The 13535-nt window shown below is 44.9% G+C and overlaps 1 protein-coding gene across 1 annotated transcript in view; it reads left to right on the forward strand.

The window, feature by feature from the left end:
- Window positions 1–13535, forward strand: part of LOC141468633 (protein eva-1 homolog C-like) — a 204738-nt gene that overhangs the window by 156897 nt on the left and 34306 nt on the right. The gene's annotated exons all lie outside the window — the stretch shown is intronic.

Consider the following 13535-nt stretch of genomic DNA (forward strand, 5'->3'; position numbering starts at 1 on the left):
GGTGGTGGATGAATAGCAAACAATGCTATATATTTTTTATATTTTCTTAATTGCAGTATCCTTCCCTAAAACATAGTCCTGATTTCCCAAGGGATTGTAAGAGTCAAAGCTGGATGGTCTGCAGGCCAGATAGAAGGGTAAACAGCCCTAACTTGCCTATGAATCAAACTTTCCAAATGAATTGCTGTTATTTTGATTTGAAAGAAAGTTTGGAAACACTTTAACATGAAATGAAAGAAGCTTATGAGAACGTAATTCAAGTAATAAACTGTTTGAGGGGAGAATTGAGTTATGATTTCAAATTGGTAAAAAAAATAAGACAAGACATGAAGGCTGAGAATTAACAGAACCAGCATCTCCTATCAGATGCAGAGCTGGGATGTGACATTTGGCGGATGCAGAGAGCATTGCTTTGGGTCCAAAGGGGACCAGTGACCAGTGTTGTATCTGTCTGAAATACCTGGCTACTGATGAGCAATAACAGCCTGGAGTTCTCCATCCTGGTTCATTTTTCAGGCTTGTCACCACCTGCACATGCATTTTTGAGAGTGGGAAGTTTCCCATCCGTCAGTGAGCGATCCCGGGGGTTGGTGCGTTTGTGTGACATCCGTGGTGTCCAGCAATGGGCTGAGCTTTGCTGAGCTGCCGTTTGTCATCCCGCTGGTTTTAGCCGAATGCTCTGGATTTCTGAACAATGGAGATTCTTTTTTTTTCATTTGGGAAGGTGCTGTCAACATCACCCTAAAAGTGGGCTTGGGCATTTTCTTTGATGGGAAAAGCAGATGAGGTGCTGCTGGGAGTCTAAGGTAAGACTCAGACCTCCCAAACTTTCCTGCTGTTTCGTCTTAATCCAGGAAATCAGACCGGCATCTTTCTTATTCCTGCTGGTTAGAGAGACTTAGAGCTTTCGTTAGATGCTGGATTTTGATCTCAGCTAATAAAAAGCAAGGAAAAATCACGCACGCAGTCTGGCAGGGGGATTGAATATTTGTGCAATATGAAAGGTCCTCTCAGGTGCGGCTCGTGCTGTATGGTTTGTGTAGTGTTCAGCAAGGCCCTGTCAGTGCTGGGGTTTCCTGTTGCTCATAGCATTCCTTCACTATTACTTTTCTTTTTTTTTGTCTTGCTTTGTAGAATTTGATCTCTGCTTTAAATTACATCTCTGGTAACGTGTATGCTCTGATTATTGCAATGTGCCTCGCTGAATAGGGATCATTCCCTTCCTCGGTCTCAATTCGCTTCACCTTGGCTTATAACTTTACTTTCTGGGGAAAGGAAAGGTTTATTTTCCTTTGGGATTGCCAGAGATGATGGTCTTTGATTTCTATGTCCGTGGCCTGAAATCGTTCTCAAATCCAGCCTGTCATATTGAAATGATTTACTCCTTTCATTGTTTGAATCTCCCCGTTATTTCTTGCCAATTCTGTGTGCGAGAACGTTCATTCCTGCATTTACCAGGGCTTTCTGCATCTGACTGTGCCGGCAGGTTCACATCTGTCTTTCATAAGGAGGATTTTGCAGACAAGAACTCCCTGGAAAGGGATTAAGCCTTTTTGTTGTTGTTGTTGTTCGTCCTGAGTTTGTTGCTGCTGAGAGGATGATAAATGCTGCGCACGAGACACAGCTCGACGAATGCATGTCCCTTTGAGGGGATGGATGTAGTTGTCTCTTTGCCCGTCGTCACCTATATTACAATATACATTAATGTAAAGCCAGCAAGTGCTCATTGTGCAACCAACCCTGCAGTGCAGAGCGGCTCTGGGGTTGGGGCAGAGGGCTGCTCCGTAGTTCTAAAGAAGTGTCCAAAATGGATAAACTAGGACTTCAGGGGGCTGCATATCAGTATTTTCCCATCTTTGTATACTCATTCCCTATGGATCAGGCACCTCCATTCAATATATAATTGCTAGTGATGGATAACACGAGAAAAGTTCTGTGTGTGCACTGAGCTAGCTTTTCTTATGTTTCTGGGGGTCTGCTAATTTTTTTTTTTTGATAGATAGATGAAGCGTTAGATAGATAGAGTTTTATAGATAGTGTAGATATTCAATATCTATGTTTCCCTCCCTGGTATGGCTGAGGTGCCTAAACCCAAACCTCCCAGTAGTTAGGGTCAGCACTTTTGTGGTATCTGCAGGTAAAATTGTGTCTGAACACTTTGAATGGGTTTGTGGAAAGCTTTGTGAAACAGAGAAGCCCTGTTCCCCCAGCGTATATGTCCTTTGGGTCTGGGATTACATAGGCAGCTGTGGGGCAGAGCTAGGAAGCAGCTTTGCTCCCTTTAGTTTCCCCTGACACTGATTTGCCGTGGTGGCCTTGGGCAAGTCGATTTACTTTCATGGTTTAGCTTTCTCCCTTGTGAAAGGTAAATGCTACACTGGTTTTACAACACAGATGGTGTTTTTGAGGGTTAATCAGTTGGCGTTTGAGGCACAACAGTTTTATGTAGGGGTTATTCATTGAGTCCTTGGTCCCTTTGCTCGGGAGGGTGTTAATTGCTGTTTGCTTATGGGATGGCCTCTGATGAGATGAGAGTTAAGGCGTATGGAGGGGAGTATGTGATTAACAAAGTGAGCCTGGGGTGGAACAGATTTCCCCAGGCGAGAAAGCGTGTTTCTGTTGGCTGCTGGCTTTCCTTTTGGCACGCGTTCCTGAAAAGGCCCCGGTTAGGGGAGCACCCCATGATGACCCCACACTCACCTTGGGGCTTTCTGGGCTCCTCACTCACTCACTCACATTCGGAGGTGCTCAGCCACATGAGGGCAGGAAGGATCTGAAATTCCCTCCCCCTCCTATCTGTGTGGCCAGGTGAGGAAGTGAGGAACGTAATTTCATACACCATAAATACTAATAATTCCAGGTACTTACGATTCGAGCACGCACATTAATGTGGTGTGAGCTCTCTCCCCTGGCTGGAGCCGGCGTAATCACACTTAGGACCTGTTTGTCTTGGCGGAGCTGCCCTCACGAATGAGGTAACTTAGGAAAAGACATTCCTTCACTCATGGCAAACAGCTAAAAATATCTGAACTTCCACGGGCCTGGGGAGGAGAGCAGGAGCTGGGGTAAAGCTCAGAGCACGGACCTCAGGAGATGCAATTTTGAGCTCCTTTTTAGAGCCAAGCAGGGGCTGCAGGTCCCACCACCTTTGTTGGACCAGGCTTTACAACGAAGTGTGTTTTGGGGCTGGAAATGCTTTGCTCATATTTAGCCACTCAGAGCATGCAAGTCACAGCAAATGACTTTGCTGAAAGCCCTGTTTCTCTTTGCTGAAAGCCCTGTTTTGCTTCTCAGCGACTTACACATTGAGTTTACAAGAGTGATGCAAGAGCCTCTGCTCCGCAGATCGCTGTGAGAGCGTCTCGGAGGATGACTGCTGCTTTGGGACAGAGTACACAGCACTCTCGTTAACCAAAGATGAGCTGAAGATTAATACCCTTTCCTTCTGCCCTCTAAAATGAAAATTAAACAGCCTTTCTCTTTGATGATGGGAAGAGATGCTTGTAAAGGCTTAAGACTAGGGCTATTAAACTATTTGGACATGCAGGGATGGCCTAGTTTGAAGCAACCAAGGGCTGAGAGTTGCCTTTCGTGTGTGTGTGTGTGTCTGTGTTTGAGAGAAGTTTTTCAAAATGAGACAAAAGAAAAAGCATCATTTCACAACCCGAAGAAAACTAATGAAGCGATGCAGTTATACCTGCCCCCAAAGATCTGGCCCCAAGCCTTCACAGACAAAGAAAAGGGTTTGCTCAGGTAGTGTTTATTATGCAGTGAGAGTTCCTGTTGCTGCTTTTCTCATGCAGCTGGAACCACGGCCCTGTGTGTTTTTATGTGTGCGTGCGTGTGCTTACTTAGAGGCACTTCATAAATCATGTTTGAAAAGTGGGTTTGTTTTTTTTTTTTTTTTGGTTTTGGAATTTGGTAATAAACAAGTCAACTAACAGAAAAATCAAACCTGGGATTGGTTCAGTTACCAGCTCTGGGGGGAAGGGGGCTGCAGAGATCAACATATTTAAAAGTGTGCGGTAGCTGGAATGGGTGTATTGGCTGCTTTTTTGGCAAGGCTGAAGTCGATTGATTATTAAGAATGATTCCTTATTATTTATGTCACCCATCTGAGGCTGCTGTATCTCTGCAGATGCGCCCTAAACCAGAGGAGCGAAGCCCAGGCAGCACAGCCAGACCGCTTAAGTTTTATTGGAAAGCACTGCTTTCATTGTGAGAACAGCTTTTTATGGCCAGCCAGCTCCGTCTGTCCTTGTTTTCCTTCCAGGAATGCAAGGGGCTGGGGAGGATGAGAAGTGGGAAATGCAACTTTGATTGAAACTCTGGGGGACCATGAAAGAGAGCAGAAAAGAAAGCAAAAAAACCCATAAAAATACTGTAGTGGGGGCCAGCGAAAGAATGACACTGTCCTTAGAGTGTGACAGGGCAGTAGGAGCTGTAGCTCCTCTTTTCTCAGGATGCTTTTTGACTCCTGCTATGAAGAGTCTTTCAGTTTGCAACCTTCACTGCAGAGGCTGGATCGAGATTTGGTTCTTTTTGAAGTCCAAGGAGACGTGGATGTATTTTTTACTTATTTCCTCTTGCAGTGCCTGCAATGGAAAAGGCTGAAAAATACCTGTCTATGAAAATGACTTACAGGTCCCACTCACTGTCACTCAAAAGCTTTGTGTCAGCCTTTGGTACCCCACAAGGTGCTGGGCGATGCTTTTATCCTGCCTGGATGGAGAACTGAGGCCAGGGGGGATGTAAGGCATGATCTGCATGAGCACTTAGGTGCTTGCATGCATCAGCCAGGAACCAGGACCTTACACCCATCCTCCCATTCCCAGCTCGAAGGCTGCAGGAGCCAAATGTTGTGCTGCCAGCAGTTTTTCTGCCTCCATGACCTGGGCCCGTTTGAGGCATCCAGTAGGTGTTTGCCTTGTGTGGCTGACGACTGAAGCAACAAAACAGTTGTGGGCTCCTTTCCCTGGACAGCTGGGCTGTTGCAGTCGCTCCTGAGAGAAAAGCAGGAGCATGGACCATCAGGGCTGCTGTAAGGGAGTCAGCCCTTCCTCCCCTGGGTTGCAAAACTCAAATCTTCCCACGTGGTGGTGAAGCTTCACAGCAAAAGGATTTGCTCCTTGGCTTTTTGGGATCAGGGCTGTGCAGCTGCTGAGCTTCCCCAGGAGGAGAAGGCATCTCCTTCAGCGGGGCTCTCTGGTCCCTTCAGGATGTGGGAATTATTAAGCCCTCCTGAGGCTGAGCTGGGGTTTGGAAGTGCAACTCTTGTTTCCTGAGCTCCAGCGACAAGGTTGCAGAAGGTGGCCGTTGCGTGCACCTTTTTGATGGAGAGTGGCTGTGACTGCTGGGCTTTGTGCCAGAGCTGGTGCTGTCAGTGTGGCAAGAGACCGCTGCGGGAGATGGGTCCTTCAGGGGTGCTCAGCCGAGCTGGAGGTGTTCCTGGGCATGTGCAGTGGGTGCCAACCTTAGATGTCAAAGTACGTTTAGGTGTGAAGAAATTTAGTGAGGTGCCTGGGCAGGAAATCAGTATTTTATTTTTTTTTTTGTATGACTCATTTTGTTAGCGTTAAGCACTTACCTCCTCCCTGAAGTGAAATTCGTGTGCCTGATTGCTGTGTCATGAATCCTGCCTTAAGTGGTAGGCCCAGGGTGAGAAATAAAATGACTGCAAAGGAAAAACAGGCAGAGCCCAAGCTGCTGCTCCAAGGTTTTCCTTCTCCTGCACAGCTGGGACCAACCTTGTGGCTTTTTGTTTGCTATGGCTGATGTGGTAACACCACCAAAACCCTCCATGCCAGTGGTCACAGCTCCGGCGCTCTCCTCTATCTGTTGTAGTGACTGCAGAGAAAGGCTTCCTTGTCTCCATCCTCTTTTTTTCCGTCTTTGCTTTGCCAGGATGATGCATTTATTTGGGTTAGGTGTCAAGCAACATCCACTGCTAGAACAACACCGCTGACTGCCGGAATCAGGTCACTGCTGGTCATTTGCCGAATGCTTGGTTATTTCAGGCTTTGGCGCTCTGCAACATTTAGATGATGGTGTAGAAACCTCGCACTTGGTTGGAAGATCCCATCCAAATGAGGCTTTATGAAGTGCATTGGGCAGGGGTGAGACAAGGCAGGATACATCAGTAAACACATAGATGTGTTTCTCTGAAACATAAAGCAAGAAGAAAGGAAAGGAAATACAGGTTGAGCAGCTCCAAAGACACAGAAGGAAGATGTGGAGGTGGGTGGTGGGGTCATTTAATCCTGTTACGAAGAATCACAGAATCATAGAATTGGAAGGGACCTTTAAGATCATCTAGTCCAACCATCAACCTAACTCTGATAAAAACCATCACTAAACCATGTCTCTAAGCACTATGTCAACCTGTCTTTTAAATACCTCCGGGGATGGTGCCTCAACCACTTCCCTGGGCAGCCCATTCCAATGCGGTTCATCGTTCCTAGGCAGAAGTGCAAAAGGTAACTAGAAATACCTTCTCCTTTCAAGGATGAAACCTCTCAGCCTGCTGACTGGTGGCATTTATACTGCTTGAAAATAGTAATCAAACACTTAACTGTCTCACAAGTAGGAGATGCTAATGAGAAGTTTTCTGCTTCAAATCACAGCCCTAGATAATTTATGGAAGAGAGGGGATGGGACTAGTAATATTGCAGAGGCGACTCTTGGGTACTTTGCCTTCTTCATGTTCAGGGGCTGGGAGATCTGATCCTGCTGAGGTGTGTGTTGGAGCATGGGAAGGCATTTCCTATGATCCTCTGCACACGTGCACCCCCAAAATCCCCAGTAATACTTGGAGAGTACTTCTGGTCTTTCTTGCATTTTTTCTGTCATACTCTAGGTTTGAAACCTGTTCTCTTTACTGGTAATGGTTGGCTGCATGGGGGAGTGTGATGGAAATCCATTTGGAGTAAATTTCTAGTACACAGCTTGTCATGTCTGTTAGGACTTGAAAACACAAATTGCCTCTTCCAGTCCTTTGCTTATTGGATCTTTGGGTTGTGTAGCTGACCCACATAGATAATCTAAAGATTTATCTTCTATTTAACAGGAGATAAATAGCTCCTGATTTGAGTTGAGTTTTCTATCTGCTTCCCTAATTTATATGGTTTTCTGCCATCCTTCTGAGGTTAAAAAGTGTTCTAATAAGATGTCCTGCTCAGCTGGCAACCTGGTGCCTCGGTGGCTTACTATAGACCTTATCACTGCCACCTTGGAGAAGAGAGATGATCAAGGCTCAGTTGTCATATCCAGGTATATCTGATGACTGAGCGAAGAACTGTGTCTGAATTAGGCTGGACTAAGTCTGGAAGGCTCTGGAGATTTGGGGAAAGCAACTGGAAAACCAAGAGTGATTTCTAACAGTACTGTGTCCATGGCTAGCAGGCAATTTCAAGTTGCTAACACAGGCTGACTTTGTCAGGGTCTTCTTGTACACATGGAGAAGTAACTGCTTCTCTCTTGAGTCATAGAACTGTAAGCTCATTTCAAGAGCTCGTTAGTCCACCCTCCTGTCACCAAGCAGGATGGACACTGACCACTCCTGAGAGGTATTTTGTTAGCGGAGACTCTTCTGGCAGTGTACTTTCACTCTTTCCTTTCCATTAGAAATATTTTCCTAGTGACTAACCAAGATTTTCCTGCTGCCATTTCTCTTAGCCCATTACTTCTCATGTGTCCAAATGAGCATAGAAAACAGAGCATTTCTTTCATATTTTAAAGCCTGTTTTCATGTCTGCCGTGTTCCTTCTCAGTCTTTTGCTGTTTATGGTGACAGTATCAATATTGCCAAAGTTATTGTTCTTTTTCTTTCCTCTGGTTAGTCTCCTGGAGGTCCATGTTTCACTTGCAACCAAGAGCCCCAGACCAGGCACAATGCTCTAGCTGAGATCTTGTTACCATTGAGCAAAAGGAAAGGCTGTAGATCTTCTGGTCTGAGGTCCATCAGCCCCTTGACATCATTGGCTGATGTTCACCCTTGTGATCTGCAGGACTGCCATGTAGGCAGCTGATTTTCATCCTGTATTTGCCTACAAGTGGATTGTTCCTGGCTGACTTTGGTATCTTGGACTTGTCTGTATCTCCAGCCTCTCAAGATCCCATTGAATTCTCTCCCTCTCCTTTTGCTGCAGTCTTTCCTAGCTTGGTATCATCTGTAAATGTAATAAACATTATCTATACTCCAGCATCCTGGTAATCATCCAGGTACTCTGTGTCCAGGAAAATTAAAATATTTTCATTAGAACCGGATCTAGGACTGACCTCTGCAAACCCCCACTTGATGTATCCTTTCACTGTGAAAAATGAATCATTGATAACTACACTCTAAACACTTTTCCAGCTAGTTTAGTTCCTGCCCATGTTTCTGTAGTTTGATTATTAGAAGGTCCTGAGAGACGCTGTTCTTTCCAAGACACTGCTGATGTGGAGCCTCTGAATAGGGAGGGTTCAGATTAACAGCAAATTAATCCTCTGGTGAAGGCAAACCATAAATGAAATGCTAGAACACACAGTGGTCACACTGAAGGCTACTTGTCATTTTTCTTTCCTCGTTTTCTGGGAAGCAGCACAGCTCTGTTTCTCAAGACCACGTGGCATTTGACTCTAAAGCTGCAAGGCAAACAGTGCATCTTTCAGAATATTTCATTCTGACTTTTGTGCTAGAGGCACATGGAGTCTTCCCTCTCCAAAACACCTTTCCCAGGACAGGGGAATGCTGTGTAGGATGAGTGTTGGTGTTCCCACACCTTTCTGAATAGCCACGCAGTAGGACGCCAGCCTTGCCTGGAAAATAGATTTTATTTGGGGAATTGGTAAATCCTGGTTTGTGATGACATTTTTGTAGATTAAAACATAGAAGTCAGATTATTTATCAACAATAATAAGTGAGATCCAGCCAGGAAGAATATACGATACTGCATATAAATGGGTGCTGAGTAGGAATATCCTGTTAGGATAGTTTTATAGTGCAACTGCATTAGCTGGGAGAAAGGCAAAAATTGATTTTCTTTCTACAGTGTTTTGCATTGCAGCTTCTGGCTTCAGCTCACCTCTGATCAAACTCTACTTGTATTAAATATATAGGCATAAGGCTTTTTTTTGTCTGCGTCTCTGACTACTCTCACTGGCTACATCCATGCTGGCAAAATGCACAGGTCCAAGGTGTGGGGTGGGCTCAGGCACTGCCCTGCATCATCCAAACTGTTTAATTGTTCCTGTGCTTTTTGCCCTGGCTTTGTCCCCTGCTAATTATCCCTTGTCCAGGCATGGTCTGGGAGCTAGCGTGGGCCAGAGACTCTTCCCAGCAAGCAGTAGGAATGAAGCCACGCTGTGTGGGAGGGTGTGAGGGAGAAATTTTAGCCATATGGACACAAGCTGTGCTGTGCGTATTGCCCTCAGGGTCAGAGAATGAGCCTTGACCTGTCCCATTATAAGCATAGACGTAGCAACTGCAGCACCTTTACAATTGCAAGAAAAGGTAAAAAAAAACCCTTAGATATACATTTTCAATTATTTTGGAAGGTCTGCGTCCCCTTGCATCCACCAGGGTTGTTTTTAAGTCCAGATGTTAATATTTGCACATAGGTGACTTTTATTGCTGTTCATGCATGTCTGACTTTGTTTGGACAAAGGTTCTTTTAAGCTTGAGTTTTAGCACTTCATAAGCCATGGGTTTGTCTTCAAAACAGTTTTTTTTCATGAGTGCTATTAATAACTAATTTATGGTGTGGAGGAGGAGAAAGAAAAGTTTGTTGTTTAGATTTTTGACTCATTAACTCTATTCTGTGAGCAGACGAGTAACTGTGTACAAGGATGCTTACCCCTATAGTTCATGACATGACTGGAGCTGAATTCTAAGTCCAGAGAAGCTGTGGCTGCCCCATCCCTGAAAGTGTTCAAGACCAGTCTGGATGGAGCTTTGAATAACCTGGTTGAGTGGGAGGTGTCCCTGCCCGTGGCACGGGGGTTGGAACTTGATAATCTTTGAAGGTCCCTTCCAACCCAAACCATTCTATGATTTGGACTCTTGTTAACATGTCTCAAGATTAGTTTTCAGTTTATATTATATGTCACATCCCTTTGCAATTTTCTTTTGCAGATTTAGGGCTTGTTGTTCTTAAGTGTCTCTGTCGGGTCAGGAAGGCAGTCTGGGAAAGCATGCAAAACCAAAATGTGAAATGAAGAATAACCCACCCTGAGCTATAAAGGATTCCTCACTGGGAAACTTTTCATCAGAAGAGCGGTTTCTGTTTGGAGTTCAGGTGCATTAATGGTAACCTTAGCCACTGGCCTGCTGTTCCCAGGCTATCATGTGTTGTACTAGAGCTCTCAGCACTGTCTGTCAGTTCTTGCCTTGAGAGGCCATTTCAGGTCTTCAGACTAGTGGTGATACTGATTTTTTTGTGACATTGTGTACTAACAGTCTCAAAATGTCCCTATGTTCCAGGACCCGCTATGTCACACCAGCACCTTTAACGAGGCGTATGGTAATTGCGTAATGCAACAGAGTAGAAGTACACTGGGATGTTTGCTTTTTGCACAGAATATTTCTAAAAGTTCACAGGCAGGTCTCTCTTAAGTTCCTACTTGGATCATTGGCTGTAGATAAACCTTCCGAAATGTCCTTAGTAGCTCCAACAGGAATTGGTGTACCCTCAAAATTTACCAGCTCTGTAATGTTTATTAAGGATTGATTTTTTTCACTCTTCTGATTGATTGGCAATTATGGGGTCTGTCTGTTACAGGTTTCCAGCATAGAATCAGTGACTATTTTTCTCCAGTGTTAGGAGCCAAGCACCGAGTCTTTGGCAGTTCTCTGAATTGCTCATCGTCATCTTGAATTTAGATTTCGTGATAATTAAGATGCCTGAGTTGGACCGTGAGAGTGGGCAATCTGATCTAACCCTCCATCACGTAAGTCACTATTTTTCAAACGATTTGCGTGCTGCAAAAGCAGACTGGGAAGCTCCTCAACTCGTTCAAGATGAAGGGGATAAAAATGAGTTTTCTTCAACACGCCACTTCTGAGTGGTTTTGCGAACCACATCGTGAGTGTCAGCAGGACATAGGGGTGTGTGGGGTCGTATAACACTGTGAACAGGAATTAAACAGACTGTGTTTTGTAGATGCACGTTGCCAAAAGTTGCTCCCCGCTTGCTTTCATGGCAAGACTCAAGCCCTGCTGCAGCACGGCGGGGGCTGGTTTGCTCCCTGGTATCGTTTTTGGTTCTCAGTGCTTTCAGACGCGGTGGGAGAAGTGGAACCTCAAACCAAAACGGGGCACTAGTCACAACCAGATGTTGGGCTGCCTCGTGTGCCAGGAAGCGGAGGGTGATAAATCACAGGCAAGCATGTGCTGGGGTGTGACACCCTGTGCACATGTGATTGCCATTAACTTGCAAGTGCAAGCGAGAGTGAATGAAAATAAGGCAGTAAACAAAGAGGGGGTTGGCGTCTACGGGGCTGTGTGATGGTTTTCAAAGGCGGCGGGGTAAGACACGCTAACGTACATGATGTCTCCATGGGACAAATGCAAGCAGAGAAAGGTGGCAAGTAGGCTTCAGGAGTCAGGCACTAGGAGAAAAGAGCACCAGTGTGAAACAAACACATGTAAAATGGCTTTATTTAGGTTAAAGGGTCATATTAGCTAGACTTAGAGAGAGGATTATATGTAGAAGATTCCATTGCCTGCTTAATATATATGTATGGTCAGGTGGACCTGCCTGCCTTGTCTTTCATTTACTTCCCCCCTATAAGTGTGTGATCTACAGTGTTGAGAGTAGTAACATACCCAAAGCCAAACTAGGCAAAATAAAGTATGATTCTTGCAAGAGGCTCCAGGCAGAACTCCATCACAGATAGGCGATGAAACAGGATCGTAGGATTGTAGGACATAAAATAATTCAGGCTGGGAGCGAGCTCTGGAGGGCTCTAGTCCTACCTCCTGCTCCAAGCAGGGTCAGCTATGAGGGCAGATTGGGCTGCTTGGGGCTTTCCAGTAGGTAGCATGTAGCATGTTGGAAAATGGGACAAATGCTGAGATGGTGTATGTAGCTCTTGTGCCTCCTGCTACTTTCAAATTGTAAAGGAAAGGAGACAAACTGTTTACTCTTTGAATTGTCCCTGGCATAGGGGCAGTTTTGGCTCAGTCTTAAAGGGAATGCAGTGAAAATGTGCATTGAGAGATGTCATCAAAGAGTCACAGAGAGCAAAGACGGGCCACGCTTGGGGGTTGCCTGCTAAGTCTGTGTGTTGGTGAAAAACTGGTCTACTTACAAGCTTTTACAAGATATCTATAGGAAGTAGACATGGGTTTTTCTTTCTGTGTGCATGCTGAAAACCTCAGCCTTTAGCTTTGGCCCAATCTAGTTTTAAATTAGGTGTTTCTGCCTGAACCACAATTAAAGAGTTTTGAGCTAAGTCCCCTTACCATCCAGGTGTCCTCAGCTAATATCACACACAGACATGGATACAGCATAACTGGTGCAAAGTGCCTTAAATTGTCTGTGTTGTCAATGCAGCTTCTGGGATGGGAAAAGAGAGGATTAAAAACTAAGGAAGGGGTACATGTCTGAGGGCTGGGAGAAAACTGGCTCCTGGAGAACTGGCCCAAAGCGAGACAGAATTTCAGAATTCTGTCTGGGATTTGGAGGGATTCCTTAGAGACAGTGGGGGGGGGGACAGCAAGAGGGACACCAGTTAGGGGAAACCAGAGAAGGAAGAGTGTTGGCTGCACGAGTACGTGGAGAAGAGCTGGGAGGGAACCGAATTTTGGCAGAAGAGAAAGGAGTCTGGTGATGCTGAGATCACAGGACATACTACCTTAGTGTGCAAATAAATAGTAATAGTAATGCAGGAGCTGACAGTATAGGAGTACAGGCCATGTTTGGAAAAACATGAAGTTAAGTGTTCTTAGAAACAGATTTGAAGATGCATTCTTTAGCATAATGGGAAACTCATTACGCATACATTTAAATATCTTCTCCAGTGCAGCCAGCATCTCATAAAGGCCATAGGTTCATTCTTAGAGTTTAAAAGCCAGAAGGGACTATGGGATCATCCAACGTGATCTAATATGTATTATTACATCTTATCCAGTTGCTTTTTTACTAAGTACAATAAACACATCCCACCTGGGGGTTGAGGCCTGATTTGGAGAACCCATAAGAAGGACAAGTCACCCGTGGCAGTGATAGTAAAGATTACTGAACCTGACTGTTCAAGATTTGCGCCGTGTCTCTAATCTGGGATGTGTCCAGCCAGTGGTTCTTGTTATGACTCCCTCTGCTAGACTGAAGTGTTCACTGGAAGCTAGTGGTTTCTTTCTCTTAATACATCAAATCAAGTAATCTTTCATAGGCTCTATGACTATACACTAAACATCATGCTCTTTCCAGCATAGAGCATTTTTTTTCAGGTCTTAAATCACACCACTGCCTCATATTTGCTTCTTCTTTCGTCTTTTTTCAAGTTAAAACAAATGGACTGCCTGAATTATACATGGTGTTCCAGTTTCAGTC

This window comes from Numenius arquata, chromosome 9 (assembly GCF_964106895.1).
Source record: "Numenius arquata chromosome 9, bNumArq3.hap1.1, whole genome shotgun sequence".
NCBI lineage: Eukaryota > Metazoa > Chordata > Aves > Charadriiformes > Scolopacidae > Numenius > Numenius arquata.